This window comes from Anolis carolinensis, chromosome 2 (assembly GCF_035594765.1).
Source record: "Anolis carolinensis isolate JA03-04 chromosome 2, rAnoCar3.1.pri, whole genome shotgun sequence".
Lineage (NCBI taxonomy): Eukaryota > Metazoa > Chordata > Lepidosauria > Squamata > Dactyloidae > Anolis > Anolis carolinensis.
In genome coordinates, this window is record NC_085842.1 from 229,096,771 (window position 1) to 229,113,438 (window position 16,668).

A 16,668-nucleotide genomic window follows, 5' to 3' on the forward strand; every position below is an offset into this window, starting at 1 on the left:
ATTTCTATGTCAAATAGAATTCAGATCAGAATCTGAGGCTCTGTCTGTCACTTTTCTATAACTCTTTTATATTCTGTTAGGAAATGCTCCCCTGTATTTATTGCCAAGGAAATGATCGGAATCAACATTTATACCCAAGTAAAAGACAGGTTCTATAGGCTTGTTCTTGAGTTGAATTTGTATGTAAGTTACAAGGGAATGAGAACACATCAAGCATGAATTTTAAGAGTGATTTTCAATACAATTTTAGAAACTTTAGGGAATTAAGGAAGGAAGTTTTTACTTGGGAAGGGCTGAATTCTTATTTGAGGAGGCAAATCTTCCTCCTTGTCAATACACCTCTGGTTCCTGTGTGATTTCACAAAGGTGGAGAGAATATCTCTGAAGAGAGATCATTATGTAGGAAATGTTCCTTAACTAAACATGGAGAGAAAAAAAACTTCAGCCTTTTAAATTATGACTACAGTGCCAATTGCCAAATTTTTGATATATGGAAAGTGTGGAATAGAGAGAGAGACATAAAGTGAGAAACTTAACTTCTGCTTTCTGTGCTGCTTCTCTGCCACAATGCATACCTTCCAATTTGGCAGATAAATGCACGCATCATTAGTGCTGCTGAACTTCAGTACTTTTATGCGAGTGCTGGTTTTTTTAATTGCGTTTTCATGCTGATTTTTTCCCCTGCTGCTGGCTTTCCCTTCATTTTGTATTCTGCTTATTTAATCTTTGGTTTATTGCTTTTCTGTTTTTAACTGCACACCCATCAAAGAACTTTGGCTAGTGCTAATTGTATGGGATTGCTGAATTGAAAACTGGAAAGGGATGTTATACCTTTCCTGGTTGTGTCAAAGGTGGAATTTCAGCAAGTATTACTTGCTAAGGGATTGCATGACAACCAGCATCTTCTGATATTCTCTTCTCTATACAAACATTAAAACTACGAAAGCTCTTTCTAGTTTCACCTGGCAACTCTATAAGTTTAAAAGGTTCATGTTTCAAGTCAAGGTTTTAACAAATAATACCTCTTTGGTAGTCTGGCTACTGATGGAATGATTGCAAGAGCACTATAGCCACCTGCTATTTCATATGCTGAGCCCAGATTAGCCCATCAGACCTGGGATCTGGGACAGAAACTCCAAGCCATGCTAAACAAAGTTTTTTAATGCCAGCCTAAAAGCCCCAGATCCCAGCTGGTCTTAGAAGCTAAGCAGGATTGGTCTTGGTTAGTTCCTGGATGGAAGATTGCTATCAAGTGTCATGGGCAACATTTTAGAGGAAGGAACTGGGGAAACCACTTTTGAGTATTTCTAACTGAAGAAAACCCTATGACATTCATGTTGTCAGCATAAGCCAACAGGTGACTTCAAAAGATATGCATGCACACAATGTCTGTATGACACACTAGATCAGTGGTTCCCAGCCTTTTTTTGACCAAGGACCACTTTGACCAGGGACCACTTGACCAGGGACAACTCTCCAACATTAGTACCAAAAGGGTTACGAATCAATTTTTGGTCAACTTTAGATTTGGTTTGGTTATTTGGGATGCTGATTCAGAAAATTGCATTGGATAGACCATATCAGCTTTAGTTTCTGATGCAGAACATGTGCCATCCATTGGTCACCATTTGCTCACCCACAGGAAACCATATTTGGAATCTAGAGCTGATGTGGTTTACCCAGTGCAATTTTCTGAATCAGCACCCCAAATAACCCCAGGAACAGGCCTAAAAACAAAGACAACAAGAAAAAAATAATTTTTGGTTGGGCTGTATTATTACCTGTAGTAGTAATGGTGTGGCAGCGGACCACATTTTAGTTCTTGCAGACCACTGGTGGTTCATGGACCACAGGTTGGGAACCGCTGCACTAGATGCTTTGGACTGAAGTTCACATAAATTCTAACCATTAACCCTTCTGGCTGGGGCTTCTAAAAGTTTAAAATGTCTGGCAGATCTACATTTCTTTGATTTGAGATGTCAGGACCTAAACCTGGCATACATGGACCCATAAGTCTTCGAGGTAGTCCTATTTCCAGACGGATTTAACATATGATATCTTGATAGTCTTTGTTCACCTAGATTAATGTTGTTTTTTTACAAAAACAAGTGTATACATTTACATTTTATAACTATGGTGTAGCACTACAAATTTACTTCCTATCCTATGAATTCCCGGAATTTGTAGTTTAAGATAAAGTTACTTAGAACTCTGCCAGAAAGCTGAAGTTTCTCACTAAACTGCACACCCCCAAGTGCCCATACTATGTTACCATGACTGTTAAGGTGGAATTATTATGATATAGTTGTGTAGCATGAAGGGTTCCCTGTTGCGATTTTAAATACTGCAGCTCGATTTTGGTCTTCTTATAGTGCTCAGAAGCGAGAGAAACTGTCTTTAGATCGTTCAACCCAGAAATTGATACGCCAATGTTCTCTGTTTTAATAAATGACAAGTTTTCTATCATTACAGACTGGAGAACGGGAATTAATAAAGGATGAGCGCCTTCTAGCATATGACTGATTAATCATGAAAAGAGTTGCTGATTCCTTTTATTTGTTTTTGATTTACATTTGCCTTGGCTGATGCTGCATTTTAATAGAATCATATTAAAGACAGATATAATTGTATCCTGAAAATGGAGTGTAGATTTTGCTAGTCTCTAGCTAATTTATGAATCCAATTACAACAGAGTGGAATAATCTTTCAAACAGATTGGTTAAAGGATTACACTTTCATTATCCTAGTGACATAACTCAATTTGACTCACTGCCTGTTAATATTATAGAAGTCAAAGCAGATCCTTTTTAATGATCTGGACACAAACATTAAAAATGTGAATCTGTTTCATTTCAGGAACTGCCAGTCTGCTTTGTAATACAAAAAGTCTCTCTCTCTCTCTCTCTCTCTCTCCCTCTCTCTCTCTCTCTCTCTCTCTCTCTCTCTCTCTATATATATATATATATATATATATATATATCACAGAACTCTTGTATTCATTGGTCCTCCGATGTATATGTGAAACCATGGGTAATGGTAAACCCTTTATTTTGACTGTATTTGGGCCAGAATCATACCATAGAATCATACTGGACAATCCAGAGAGGCCCACAAACATTTTTGGAGTGGGGATATTTCTGAAAAACTGCAAATAAATTGCTATCCCTTTAGGAATTTCTAAGTTTGGCCCTGGTGTTATGAACCACTGCAACTCAGTGTCAGGAAGGTGTCATTGTTTCAAAGGGGTCTTAACTGATTTGAACTCATGTCTGAACTGGTGAAAAACAATGGATTTCGACCTGTTCTCAGTTTCTCTTGTTTAAGGGTGGGAGACCATCCGAAGCAGAGGTGGATGTGGCATGGAAAACAGAGCTCTCACTGTCTGCTAGAAATAATCGTGAAATAGAACTTCCTTGGACAATGTCAGTACACCTGTAATGTCAGAGGCTAGGAAGACACTAATAAAGGCTAGGAAAGCACCTTCATACCATATCCAGAGTTCTTAGAAGCACTTTTCCAGTCCTTGGTGAAACTAGGTTGCAGTGGACAACTTTTAAGTGTTGAGAGCTATGGACCATTTAAACAGAGTAGTTGGTTGAGGTCAGTATACATGCAGAGGCAAACTAGGCAGTATGTGTGTGCATATGTTGTGCCACTGCATATGTATATGCACACACCTTCAGGCCACCAGTCAACTTATGGTAACCCCATGAATTTCATCAGGTTCTCTTAGGCAAGGAATAATCAGAGATAGCTCTGCCAGTTCCTTTCTCTGAAATATAGCCTACAGCACCTGGTATCAACTGGCTGTCTCTCATCCAAGTACCAATCTGGGCTGATCCTGCTTAGCTTCCAACATCAGAAGGGATTTGGTACCTTTAGGAATTTAATGCCCCTAAATAAGTAAAAATGGTCAGGGACAGCTCTTTATCTCTGTGTATGTCGCTGCTCCTCTGCACTTTACATTCCTAGGTTGGCCATAGATCTGTCTAATTACATTCTTATTTTCTTGAAGCCCTACAGCACAGAACTCTTGCAATGGGTATAAATACTAATAGGAAACTACCCCAAGATTTAAAAGAGAAAGAGACAGTATTATCATGAAAAAGGAAGAGGGGATTAATAGTAGCCCTGCAATATAACTACCAGGAGTTTAAGGAAAATAGGACCAATACAGTAGAGATCACCATAACCAAAATTTTGAGTGGGGATACCCTGTAGACATTGGAAATGAAAGAAAACTTTTTCCTTGGCATCGGGAGAGGTGAAGAAGATATAGATTACCTCATATTTTCTGCGTGTCTAATTTGGCATTTTCTAGTTATCATCATCTTCCCAGTCCTCAGTTATATGTGGCGAATTGTTGTCAGAGTGGCAGCTTGTGCTTTCTCTCTGATATTCTGTTTCCACTGAGTTAGATATACAAAAGAACAATGAGCATCTGGCATTCCCACTTTCTGTCCCTCCAACATCAGTAGCCATTTCTCCGTTTTGTGCATGGCATACACAAATACTATGCCAAGACACACAGTACCATTTGTTGCAGTGCTATTTGTCTAAAGCCCCTTTTGCTAAGGGTGAAACATAATTAGATAGGGAGGGGATGGACTCAGGTCTGGTGCAGAGGACAGGGCATGCCCATTATGGTGAGTCCAGGAATTTCATTTATTTATTTATTCAAAATATTTCTGTATTGCCTCTAGTCCATAAGGGCTCACACACTCTCTTCATTGCTTGTGAGATTGGCAATTGCTCTGCATGCAAAAAATACATACTGTAAAAAGGCTCAGGAACACCAGATGAAGATGTTGGTCTACAATGTCCATCATCTCCTGTGATTGGTTCTGCTGACTTGGGATGATGAGAACTGTGATCCAACAGTATCTGGAACAGTTCTAGCCGATGGTTTCCATGACAGGAGCACACTAAGCCTGATCTGGGCTTTAATCCCAATTTTAAGTGACCTGTCCAATTTGATTAACACTATCCCTACAATAGTTTTATCCATAAAATGAAAGTCAACATAGCTTAGAGCAGTGGTTCTCAACCTTCCTAATGCCATGACCCCTAAATACGGTTCCTCATGTTGTGATGACTCCCAACCATACAATTATTTTCATTGTTACTTCATAACTGTAATTTTGTTACTGTTATTAATTGTAATGTAAATATCTGATATGCAGGATGTATTTGATTTTGTCATTTGGGAGTTGTAGTTAACCTACAATCAAAGAGCATTCTGAATTCCATCAACGATGGCATTGGCCCAAACTTGGCACACAGAACGTCCATGACCAACAGAAATACTGGAAGGGATTGCTGGACATTGACTTTTGAGTTTTGGAGTTGTATTTCACCTATATCCAGCGAGCACTGTGGACTCAAGCAATGATAGATCTGGACCAAACTTGGCACAAATACCCAATATGGCCAAATGTGAACACTGGTGGAGTTTGGGGAAAACAGACTTTGACATTTGGGAGTTGTAGTTGCTAGGATTTATAGTTCACCTACAATCAAAATGGCCCTTGAACCTCACCAATGTATTGAGCACCTCCCTAACATGGGAGCCACAGGTTGCCGCTTATCTGACAGACCACAAGCTTGTAGATGCTGGGAGGGAAAGAAGAATAGACCCTGCGTTATCAAGACATGTGGCTAGAAAATTGGGAAATTATTTGACACATGAAAAAAGGTGTTTATACCAAGGAAATAACTACATTTTTCAACCAGCTATTTCAGAACATGGCTATTAAGGCACTCTTTCCCCCAGGAGGTAGTAAAGTAGAAACACTGAATTGGATTGGTGTCCATTAAAAGGGGGAGAAACAGTTAAGAATCTCTCATAGATGTAAATGTACATGTTTCTTGAAAGGGAGATTCAAGCACCTTGGAACATGAGACCAGCTGTGTTTTTTCCCTCTCTATTCCAAGTTGTTTAATTTCTTAACCCAGCGGGAAATAAAAGGGAGGAGGAAATGAAAGCTGTTGCTATGAAATATATAGGAACTTGCTTGTGAGCACAGAAATGTGAACGTACCTTTCGTGGTAATTGATAACATCATTACATTCTTTTATGAGAGGAGGAGAGGCAAAGTGGTTATACAGCAGAAATGGTTTCAGGGAGCTCATTTTCACTCTTTCCATCCCTTATCTAGCAAAGAGCAAGAAAAAGCTGTTTACAACTTGGTAGTAGATAACATTTTTTCTTCATTCTTAACAGGTTATTTATTTTCATAGTACCAGAATGAATGCTTAAAATCGTACCAGAGTAATAGAAAATCGGGCCTCGTTCTTGGATAAGAACGATAAAATATAGAACTGTGTCAGTTTCTCTTTGAGGTTTAGAACTAAAATGTAAAATCAGCAGAATAAAAACATAAACCTCAGCCTGAAGTGGAGCTCTTTTACATTTGAGGCCAGGAAGGAGTTGAACTTTTTTGAAATGACTGCCACTTCAAAGCTAAGGCCCAGAGACAGACGTACACGCCTTGAAGAGTGAATCCTCTAGATTCAGTCATCTCTCTTTGCTATTAACATTTTCTCAAAAGACTTTGATTTTTACACATGATGAAATGTTCTCCTTTTCTTCTTTCTCACCTTCACCCATGTAAAGATAAATGCATATATACATCAATAAAAGGGGGAGAAGTTAGGTTGTCTTTCCCCCTGGCATTAAATCCATCTCCATTTCTAAGCTGAAGAGCCGACGTTGTCTGTAGACACCGCCAAGGTCACGTGGCCAGCATGATTGCATGTAGCACCATTACCTTCCCACTGGAGCAGTACCTATTGATCTACTCACATTTGCATGTTATCGAACTGCTAGGTTGGCAGGAGCTGGGGCTAACAGCGGAAGCTCACCTTGCTCCCTGGATTCGAACCACCTGACCTTTCAGTCAGCAAGTTAAGCAACTCAGCGGTTTAATCTGCTGCGCCACTGGGGGCTTTTAAAAAGGGAGGGGGGAGAAATAAAAGAGAGTTAGCTACCACTAGGGCAAAATATGGCTATTTCCTTCCTCCGTAAGAAATCTGCCTTGCCCAATGCAATATCCTTAAATTTCTAGCATTGCAGTAACTTAAAACTTCAGTAGGACATTTATAAATAATTTCTGGCATCCAAATAAAGGAGTGGCCAAAGCAACTATGGAGAGGTTTAGGTGTCAGGGGGTTCCAATATCACTCTGTAATGCTAGAAATGTGGAGACTGGAGGAAAATTTCACTAAGGGTGCAGAATTCCTATATTGAGAGTATCTTATCCGTAATACCTTCCCAAAGGTTTGGAAGACAAACCCTGGGTATGCTTAGTTTGGAGAAGAGAAAGTTAAGAAGGGACATGCAAGCCATTTAAAAGAATGTTATGTTTAAAATACAGCAAGCTTGTTTTCTGTTAATCTAGAGACTAGAGCATGGAGCAATGGATTCAAATTATAGGAAAAGGTGTTCAGCTTATCCAACAATAAGAACTTCTGGTGTGAACCAAAAATCTTACTGAGTCTAGAAATAAGGGATAGAGCAGTTCTTTGTTTGTTGATCCTTGAGAAGTAACTATATTAGTCTATTGGAGAAAAACTACAAAGAGCTATTCAGCATTTTATACACCAAAAAGCTCATTATAGCATATAGTATATATGTATTGCATGCAAAAGGACAAATAGTAGGGTTGTGCATTTGTATAGAATCGCAATCCATTTCTGTTAGTTTCATTTGTAAGCCCCCTTTTCGTTTTGCGCACCTCCCCAAAACAGGCACCTTTCCAAATGGATATTTTTGTTCCGCAAAAAACTGAATTTTTTCTTACCATTGGCCACTATGGGCAGCCTTCCCCAGGCTCCCCTTCCTCTCAGTTTTAGGGCTAGAGGGGTGAAAATTGCCACACATTGAGGGCACATCTAACACTTTTCGCCCACCATGTTTTATAACATTTGTGTCATCTGTGATTTTTAGGGTTTTATTTTCTTTCTAGAAAGAAAATCTCCTTAAAAACATTCCCTCTTTCCCCCACTGGCCCTGCCCTCTAACTTCTCCAGGAGCGGTAGCAGGAGGTAGGTAGGACAGGGCACCATTCCTTCCTACCAAAGATGTTCCACACCACACACACACACAGTGCTCAGCCCCACTATTTCACTTCTTCTTTAACTGGTGGCAATGGGGGGGATTCCCCTCCTCTTCCCATCATTTCAGGCAATGGGATGGTTTGTCCTTATATCCTGCATTACAACCTGGATTAAAAGCATCAGAGTTACTTAAGATAGCACTCCTCCTGTGAGGCTGTCCCCTCAATTTGCAGAGGAGACTTGGTTTTAAAGACAGTGCTTACGATACCACACCTCCTGTGATGCTTTCCCCTTGGTCTGTAGAAAAGAACTGGTTTTAAAAGCAGGGCTTAAGATGCTACTCTTCTTGTGATGCTTTTCCCTCAGTCTGCAGAGGAAACAAGCCACGGCAGGCAGCAGGTGAGGCTCTTCTCCTCTGATTGGTCCAACAGGCAGGGCTCTGAGGAAAAGAACATGCAGCAGTTCTCCATGAGCTACGTGACACAAAAAGCAGGCAAGGAGCCAGTACCTGATCTCACTTGTTTTCGTGTCAAGCTAATTTTCGGATGAGGGGACCTTTCCTATTTTCAAGCTCCAAAAGGGAACAAAAGGAACAAAAGAACGAATGTCTGAATGAAACCGGGTTTCGCACACAATTCTAGCAAATAGTTGAGCTCGCTATGTAAAAGTCAGTCTTGTCAATGGAAACTGAAATACAGAAAGTGCAAGCTGTAATAAGGATTTTATTCTATTATAGTCATTCGCAAAAACTTAGTTGGGTAAAACCATAGATGTCATTGCATTAATCATCTGATTTAGCACGTTGTATAGTGATAACACAGAAAACCAGTTACAAAGAGTGAGGAATGCATTAAAGATCCATGTTTGCCCCAAAGCAGGTCTGTATGTCAGCAGTTGTAGGATAGTGAAATAATTCATTTAGTTTCCTTTTTATGTCACAATATGTTAAGTCACATGTTCTGAAACAATCTATGACCTGAAATCCAGTTTTGCCTTGATAGTCACATTTTTGAGATGTTGTGATTCATTTATCAATAAAAAGTAAAATGCACTACATTTTGGGGAAATTGTTCAAAAACTGTGTACAGTTTGGCCCATGGCTTGACTTGTGGCAGGCCCAGGGCACTATGCATTAATTCTTGGACCAGTGGTTCTCAACCTGTGAGTCTCCAGATGTTTTTGGCCTTCAACTCCCAGAAATCTTAACAGCTGGTAAACTGGCTGGGATTTCTGGGAGTTGTAGGCCAAAACACCTGTGGACCCCAGGTTGAGAACCACTATCCTAGCTTTCCTGCACTTTTTAAAGGTTTTCATCAGTCTAAAATGTCTCTTATACCTTCACTATACCTTAAGTTTTCTTTTTGCCACATTCTTATATGACAAGTTAAATAAACTTTAAAAGACTTTAGGAGCCATTTTTCAGAGCTTCTGTAATGTGTTTAAGGTCTTGAGGGAAAGATTCTTTATTTTAAAAAAGAAGCAAAGAAACAACATTGGGTAAACTTGACAATGTGTTTGCTTCAGCTTTCTTGAAACGTTACCAAGAAATCTTGAGGAGATATATTACTGTATAGAACCAGATGCTTCTGACAGTCAGCAGCGTGTGAGGAATGGATTCCTCCACCCCCTGCCAACAATTCCAAGTAAAGTGGAAATGGTCATTAAGTTAAAATGCCTTTCGAGCAGAAGACAGATTTAATAGTTTTTTATGGGCCATTTGTACAGTGAAATGTCATCAGTCAGCACACCATGGCTCTCAGGGACACAGTGAGGAAATCTTTAAAAATGGTTTTGGAAAAGGGCAGTGCAGTCAACTTTCTAACTTTTACGCTCTGGTGTCAAAATGTGCTAATGGTGATTCTGATTTGCAAAACAAAACAAGTTAATTGGAAACTTAAGTTGGTTCATGTGATGACAGCACATTATTGTACTGCTGAATGATTGAACTGCTGATTATGTTATGCGTGAGCAAAACGATACTAGAATAAAATGATTTTCTCTTTTGCATAGCAGAAAGCCAGAGTACTTGGTTTGGTCACACTCCAGTTTGACCAAATGTGCATCTCCACTGTGGAATGAGTGCAGTTTGACACCATTTTAACTGCCATGGCTCAATGCTATGGAATCCTGGGAGTTGTAGTTTTACAAAGTCCTTAGATTTCTGTGCCAACTAATTGTAGTAGCTCACCTACTTACAACTCCCAGGTTCTGATAGCATTGAGCCAAGAAAAAGTGGTGTCAAACTGCATTAATTATGCTGTCTGCATTAATTATACAGACAGGAGGAAGCTGTGCAAGTGGGAATATGTACAGAATCAGTTCTGAAAATTTCCTATTAACTTCTCTGCAGCAAAATTAGAAGTTATAAACAAGAAGACCAGGGTTGTGCCATACACTGCCTTTGATCTGTTTGTCACCCTCCACTGTTGTACTCTTTCCTGCTGCTCCATTGTTACCTTTCCATAGGAAATCATCACTGTGACATGATCCCTTGTACAGGTTTGACTTTAAAATGTGAGGAGAATGTGTGCTCCCTTAAAAGGCTGGTTTATAATCCTAACAAAAAGCCAGCATGATATAGTGGTTTGAGAGTTGGACTTGGATACTGAAACATCAGGGTTGAAATCCCTGCTCAGCTATAGAAATCTACTTGACTTTGGGCAACTCACATTCAACCTCAGAGGAAGGCAGTGACAAACCCCTTCAGATGAACCTTTCAAAGAAAACCGTACCATAGGTTTTTCCTTGCCATAAATTAGGCATGATTTGAAAGCACACAATAACAGTACTCCAAACAGCCATGTTGGTCTTCTCATGCAATGCACCATGTTACAGTAGTTTCCATTTTGAACTATTGGAAGTAACATTGATTGGCATACTGTTGGTGAGTTATAACAGTGCATTTAGTCAATCGTGAAATGATGAGCCAACATATTGGTAAATCCTGTTGATTCATTGGGTTGAGTTTAGTCATGATTAGAATTGTATTTGATGGTTGACTGATATTATCAGCTATTATAATACCTTTGTTTTATATTGTATTTTGTTTTTATCTTGTTATATTGTGAATTGCATGTATCTTGTTTTTATCTGATTACGCTGTCCAGGCTCTGCCCCATGTAAGCTGCCCCGAGTTCCCTTGGGGAGATGGTGGCGGGGTATAAATAAAGTTTTATTTTTTATTATTATTATGATTAACAACAGGATTTAAGCCATTGTGTCGCTTCTGGTGAGCTTTAGATTTTTTGTGGCTTGGCTGCTCTTTGAGCATGGCTGGAAAAATGCCACAGAATAGGAGAAGATTATTTGTTCAACTAAACAACTTGGGTTTGTTTATTTGTTTCTTGATGAAGAAATCAGTGGGTTTTGAAAGCTAGAGAGCTGTATTTTTTTTCACCTGCTGGTTGGACTATGTGTATTTTGGATTTTGTGTAATGGCCAATATAGCCACTTCTGGAACTACAGAGATAATATCTATAGTTTATTCATCCTCACTGCAGGAAGCTCTCTGAGCTACATGGCATTTGCAGCTTTTCCCAGCCTTACAGATTACTTAAGGTTCTAATCTAATCTAGTTTCCCTCTTGAGAAAATCTGAAAGAGAAGTGCTGTGAAGAGAAGAGGGGGGGGGGGACATTCCTAAGAGTATCAGTTTACACCACAAAGTGGTCAGCATAGGTAGACAAAAAGGGAGAACACTTTAAGTCACTCAGATACCTAACCCTATTAGTGCTTCCTGCTTTGAGGCATTCTTGACTCTTCCCTGCTAAGCACTGTGGCACTTCTAACAGTCCATATCACAACAGTTGTCATTTTCTTGACAGGTCAGCCTGACACAGAGAGATAACATCTCATTGAGAATGGGGAAAAAATGACAAACATTAGTTGTATTCCTACAGTTTCCTCCAGTAACCTTTCCCAACTGTTGTTTTTCAGATGCACTGCACTATAATTCCAACAGTTTAATGACTCCTATGGCTGCTAAGTCCCATGGCAGTAGGTAGCGAACACAGTAGGGTGTTATTCAAGCTTTAAAAGGGGTTCTCAAATGTACTGTATCTTCTTCCTAAATAATTTCAGCACCTTAGACAACTCCTTTCAAGATACTCAAATTTTTGAATGGATCCTGTAACAGGTCCGCCACCAGCCACTGATTCCCAATGGATATGATGGCTAGGTCTGGTGGGCATTATACTCCAAGAAAACTGGAGAACACTAGGTTGGGAATGACTGCTGATGAATTTAGTTGTTTCACTGATTCTGGATTCAGGTGAAAGAATGAGGACCCCAGCCTTGGTAGGATGAAAAGGGGCTTGATACCAAAAGAATTGGCACAAGCAGGAATCTGTATTTTACAGGAGAGTTTGGAGGAAGGATTTGCACAGTTCTTTGGGAAAGAACCTCAAACACTATAACAAATGAATAAGAGTACCGTAATAAGTTATTAAAGTCAACCAAAAGCGAAAATGAAGTTATAAAATATTACAGGGACCAGAGGCAGTATTATTATTGTAATTGAAAGCAAGGTTACAGTTCTGCTTCAAAAAGATGCAATCTCTGTTTGCCCAGTTTTCAAATGAAAGTGAAGCTTTGCAATTTGTTGTTATGACAGCAAATCTAGTGGTATAATGTACAGTATTTGATATCATTCAAAAATGTAGTCTTGCTGTGTTTGGGGAGAAGGTTTCTATTTATTTCCCTGAGTGAGACTTTGATGTTATCCCCAAAGTCTTGCTTGCCCGCAATGTCCTACCTCATGTACGGAGGAGGAGTTGTTTAAAGCTACGGACAATGTGGTCGCTTCGCTGTTGCCTGCTTTTGATCTAAATCATAGAATCATAGAATCATAGAACAGTAGAGTTGGAAGAGACCTCATGGGCCATCTAGTCCAACCCCACGCTAAGAAGCAGGAAACTATTTAGCTGTTTGTGATTTCCTTTATTTCATCACTTTTAAAATTTATTTATTATGCAATGCTTTTGACATGATCCCCAAAGTCCTGCCTTTGTGCGTTTAAAGTCCCATTTTGCACTAGAGCCAGAATTCACAGAACAGAAGCATGGCATCATATAATGCATGTGTCTCTTTTTGGATGGCACACGGGGTTATTTCTTGCCCTTTCTCCCCTGTCCCTTCCTTCCTCATACCCTTCCTCATACCCTACCTCATCTGCCATGCCCTGGAAGAGAATGTTGCTTTTCTTTATCAGGTTGGAGGGATTCAGAGAAGGAAGAACCAGGTGATCTTAATTCTGAAAGGAAGAAAAATGAGGGAGCAGTCCTTATTTTTTACTCTCTACAAACCTAGATCAGCTGCATCTCCCTCTTCTCCTTTTTCTCCCAATTTATAGTGAGTGACAGCCAACAGCCCTTCCCTTGCATTGACAGTTAATAGGGTGAGAGAGGCATATATGCTCATGGACATTGTTGCATCTTGGCCTGTTTCTCAAGGAGAACAACATTATTTTTCCAAGATGCAGAGTCTAGATTCTCCTTCTTCCAGATAAATAAATAAATACAATCAAGACCAGATAGAAATCATAGAATACCCAATGGACAGGTACTGTTGTGAGAAAATATGGATGATCAGATTATATGCAAAATTAACTTTCATCATCAGCTTTTTCTCCCCTAGTACTAAGAAGAAGGGGGCCCCTGGTGGTGGCGCAGTGCGTTAAAGCGCTGAGCTGCTGAACTTGCAGACCGAAAGGTCCCAGGTTCAAATCCCTGGAGCGGAATGAGCACCCGCTGTTAGCTCCAGCTCCTGCCAACCTAGCAGTTCGAAAACATGCAAATGTGAGTAGATCAATAGGTACTGCTCCGGTGGGAAGGTAACGGAGCTCCATGCAGTCATGCTGGCCACATGACATTGGAGGTGTCTATGGACAATGCTGGCTCTTCGGCTTAGAAATGGAGATGAGCACCAACCCCCAGAGTCGGTCACAACTGGACTTAATGTCAGGGGAAAACGTTTACCTACTAAGAAGATGATTCCACATTAGACAGGGACTGTTCTTATAAAATGTGAATTACAGGAATATATGTAAAATTTAGCTGTGTTTAATATCAGCTTTTCCTGCCAGGGTTCTCTGGGAATTCAGGATCTTTAGCAGAATATTGGTAACTACAATCTCTCCTTTACTTTGTTGTGGGTTTGGGGGGAAGCATGACAATAAAGCTGTGTGTGTTTGCTCTGCAGCATCCTTGATGCTAAAATTATCATCATTATAATGACAGGAAGAATGAAATAAGCCCCCTGCTCATGTTCACTCTCACTATAGTGCTAGTTTTAACCTATAGACCCTGAGATACATCCCTGGTTCTGATTTTCATTTTAAAGCAATTCAGCTGTGACACATTCATATAGATTTTATGAGGGTGGAAGGAAGGGAAATTAGTTTGTTGCTCCTACTGCTTGCTAAAGGTTGTAGACTTATTTCTGGATCAACACTGAGATTGAATTGGATAGAACGTGCATGCCCTCTGCTGATATGCTTCTTGCAGTCTCCTTTGTAGAATAAGAAAGATAGAGCTGGTTTGCTTTATTGCCAAAGGAAGGGAGGGAGGGAGATACATGCTCCCTAAATACATCTTTCCAAATGTATTTCCTGTCATTGCATGCAGCAGAGATCCACATCAGGTGTTCAGCCCTGTGATGGGGCCATTGCTTTCCCCATAGGAATTCCTTCACCTTGATGTAATTTTCTTTTAGCCCCTACATTTCTAAAGCTACAGAGATGAGACAATGGAAAACATTCACATTTTAATTGTTACACTTGCTGTGTAATGTGTGCATTCCCTTGGCAACTTTCCTTTGGCAACTTTCCTTTGGATACTTAAATTGTATTTCTAAATGCTCATCTCAAGATTAAAATTACTGTAATATCAGGAATTCAGAGACTGAAGAAGTATTCCATTGGAGGGAGGCAGAAGTCTTATTGGGAAAGGCTCACACCCTCATCCCACAGCTACATGTTTGCCAAATTGGCTCAATTGCTATTTTGGTTATGGTTTTTTGGTCACTTTCTGGATATTTGTCCCACTATGCTTTCAGTTCTGAAAACTGAGAATGCATGGCTTATCTCATCATTTCCCCCCTTGCTTTACCCATTCCTTCCATATAGATCCTTATTTGTACTGCAAACCAGGAAGGAGAGAAAGGTAAACTGGGATGGAGATAAAATTGTTATATAGAGATACAAAAGGGTTCTTTGTGTTGTAACATGGGAATCCGAATTCTTAGGACTCCATCACACGGACCGCTGGAACAAAGGCATTTTGCTGTGTCCTCATAGCAGTTGCGCAGGGAGCATGGAGGCCTGTTGGTCTACACCCCACTCCATCGCAGCCTCCCCCTTGCCTCATCACATGGGGAAGCCTTTCGGTGGCTCAACCCATCTTTACCTATGGAAAGATGGGGAACCTGCCATTGTCCATTGCCACCATTTTTACAGTGCTTCAGTCATGGAGCCACTCTGGAAGTAGTTTTCCAGGGTTTGATGGGAACCATTGGGCTCTTGTGTCTGAATAGGGGGGGGAAACCCTCTAGTGCCCCCAAAAATAAGATAAGTGTGAAGAGGTCCCTAAGCTGCATACCAGGCATGGGAAAACATTAGCACTCCAGGTGTTTTGGACTTCAACTCCCAGGAATCCCAACCAGCTTATTGGCTGTTAGGAATTGTGGAAGTTGAGGTCCAAAACATCTGAAGAGCCAAAGTTTGCCCATGCCTGCTATATACCCTAAAAGCGCCACATCTAGATCATGGAAGAAATGGAGGGTCGGTTCTGAAACCAGGTGCCGTAGGCTCTGTTTCCGAGGAGGAAATTGTCAAAACAATGTGATGCAGCAGCTAAAAAGCCAATTTTGGGCTGCATCAAAAGATGTATAGAGTCTAGATCAAGGGAAGTCATGGTGACTTCCCTTGCTCTAGCCATTCTGTTTTGGTCAAACCTCACATGGAATATTGTGTCCTATTCTGGACACCACAGTTGAAGGATATTGACAAGCTGGAAGGTGTCCAGAAGAGGGCGACTAGATTAATCAAAAATCTGGAGACCATTCCTTATGAGGAGCAGCTTGAAGAGCTGGGTATATTTATCCTGCAGAAGAGAAGATTGAGAGGAGCCATGTTTAAATATTTGAAAGGCTGTCATAAGGAAAAGGATGCAGACTTGGTTTCTGCTGCCCTAATGACTAGGTTCAAATGATAGGAAATGAGATTCCACCTGTGCATGAGAAAGAACTTGTTGACCATAAGAACTGTTCTGCCAGAGTGTGGTGGAGGCTCCTTTCTTGGAGACTTTTAAACAGAGGCTGAGTGACCATTGTCAGGGATACTTTACGTTTTTCCTGCGTGGCAGGAGTTTTTGGACTGGATGTCCCATGTAGTCTCTTCCAGCTCTATGATTATATGAAAGTCACCTTTAGGTTTTCCTTGTTTAGGAAGACCTGTGAAATTCATGGTGTCACCATAAGGCTCCAGGCACATGAACACCTACACTGCAGAGGTTGATAGAACTTTAACTATCATTGCTGCATCAAAAGCAATCCTGGACGCTGTTTGTTGAGGTACTCTGGATTCTGTGAGCTCTGTCACATTCCCCTGTACTAT

General features: G+C 40.3%; 1 protein-coding gene across 3 annotated transcripts in view; it reads left to right on the forward strand.

Moving 5' to 3' along the window:
* Nucleotides 1-16,668, forward strand: part of plppr1 (phospholipid phosphatase related 1) — a 166,410-nt gene that overhangs the window by 106,064 nt on the left and 43,678 nt on the right. The window lies entirely within an intron of this gene.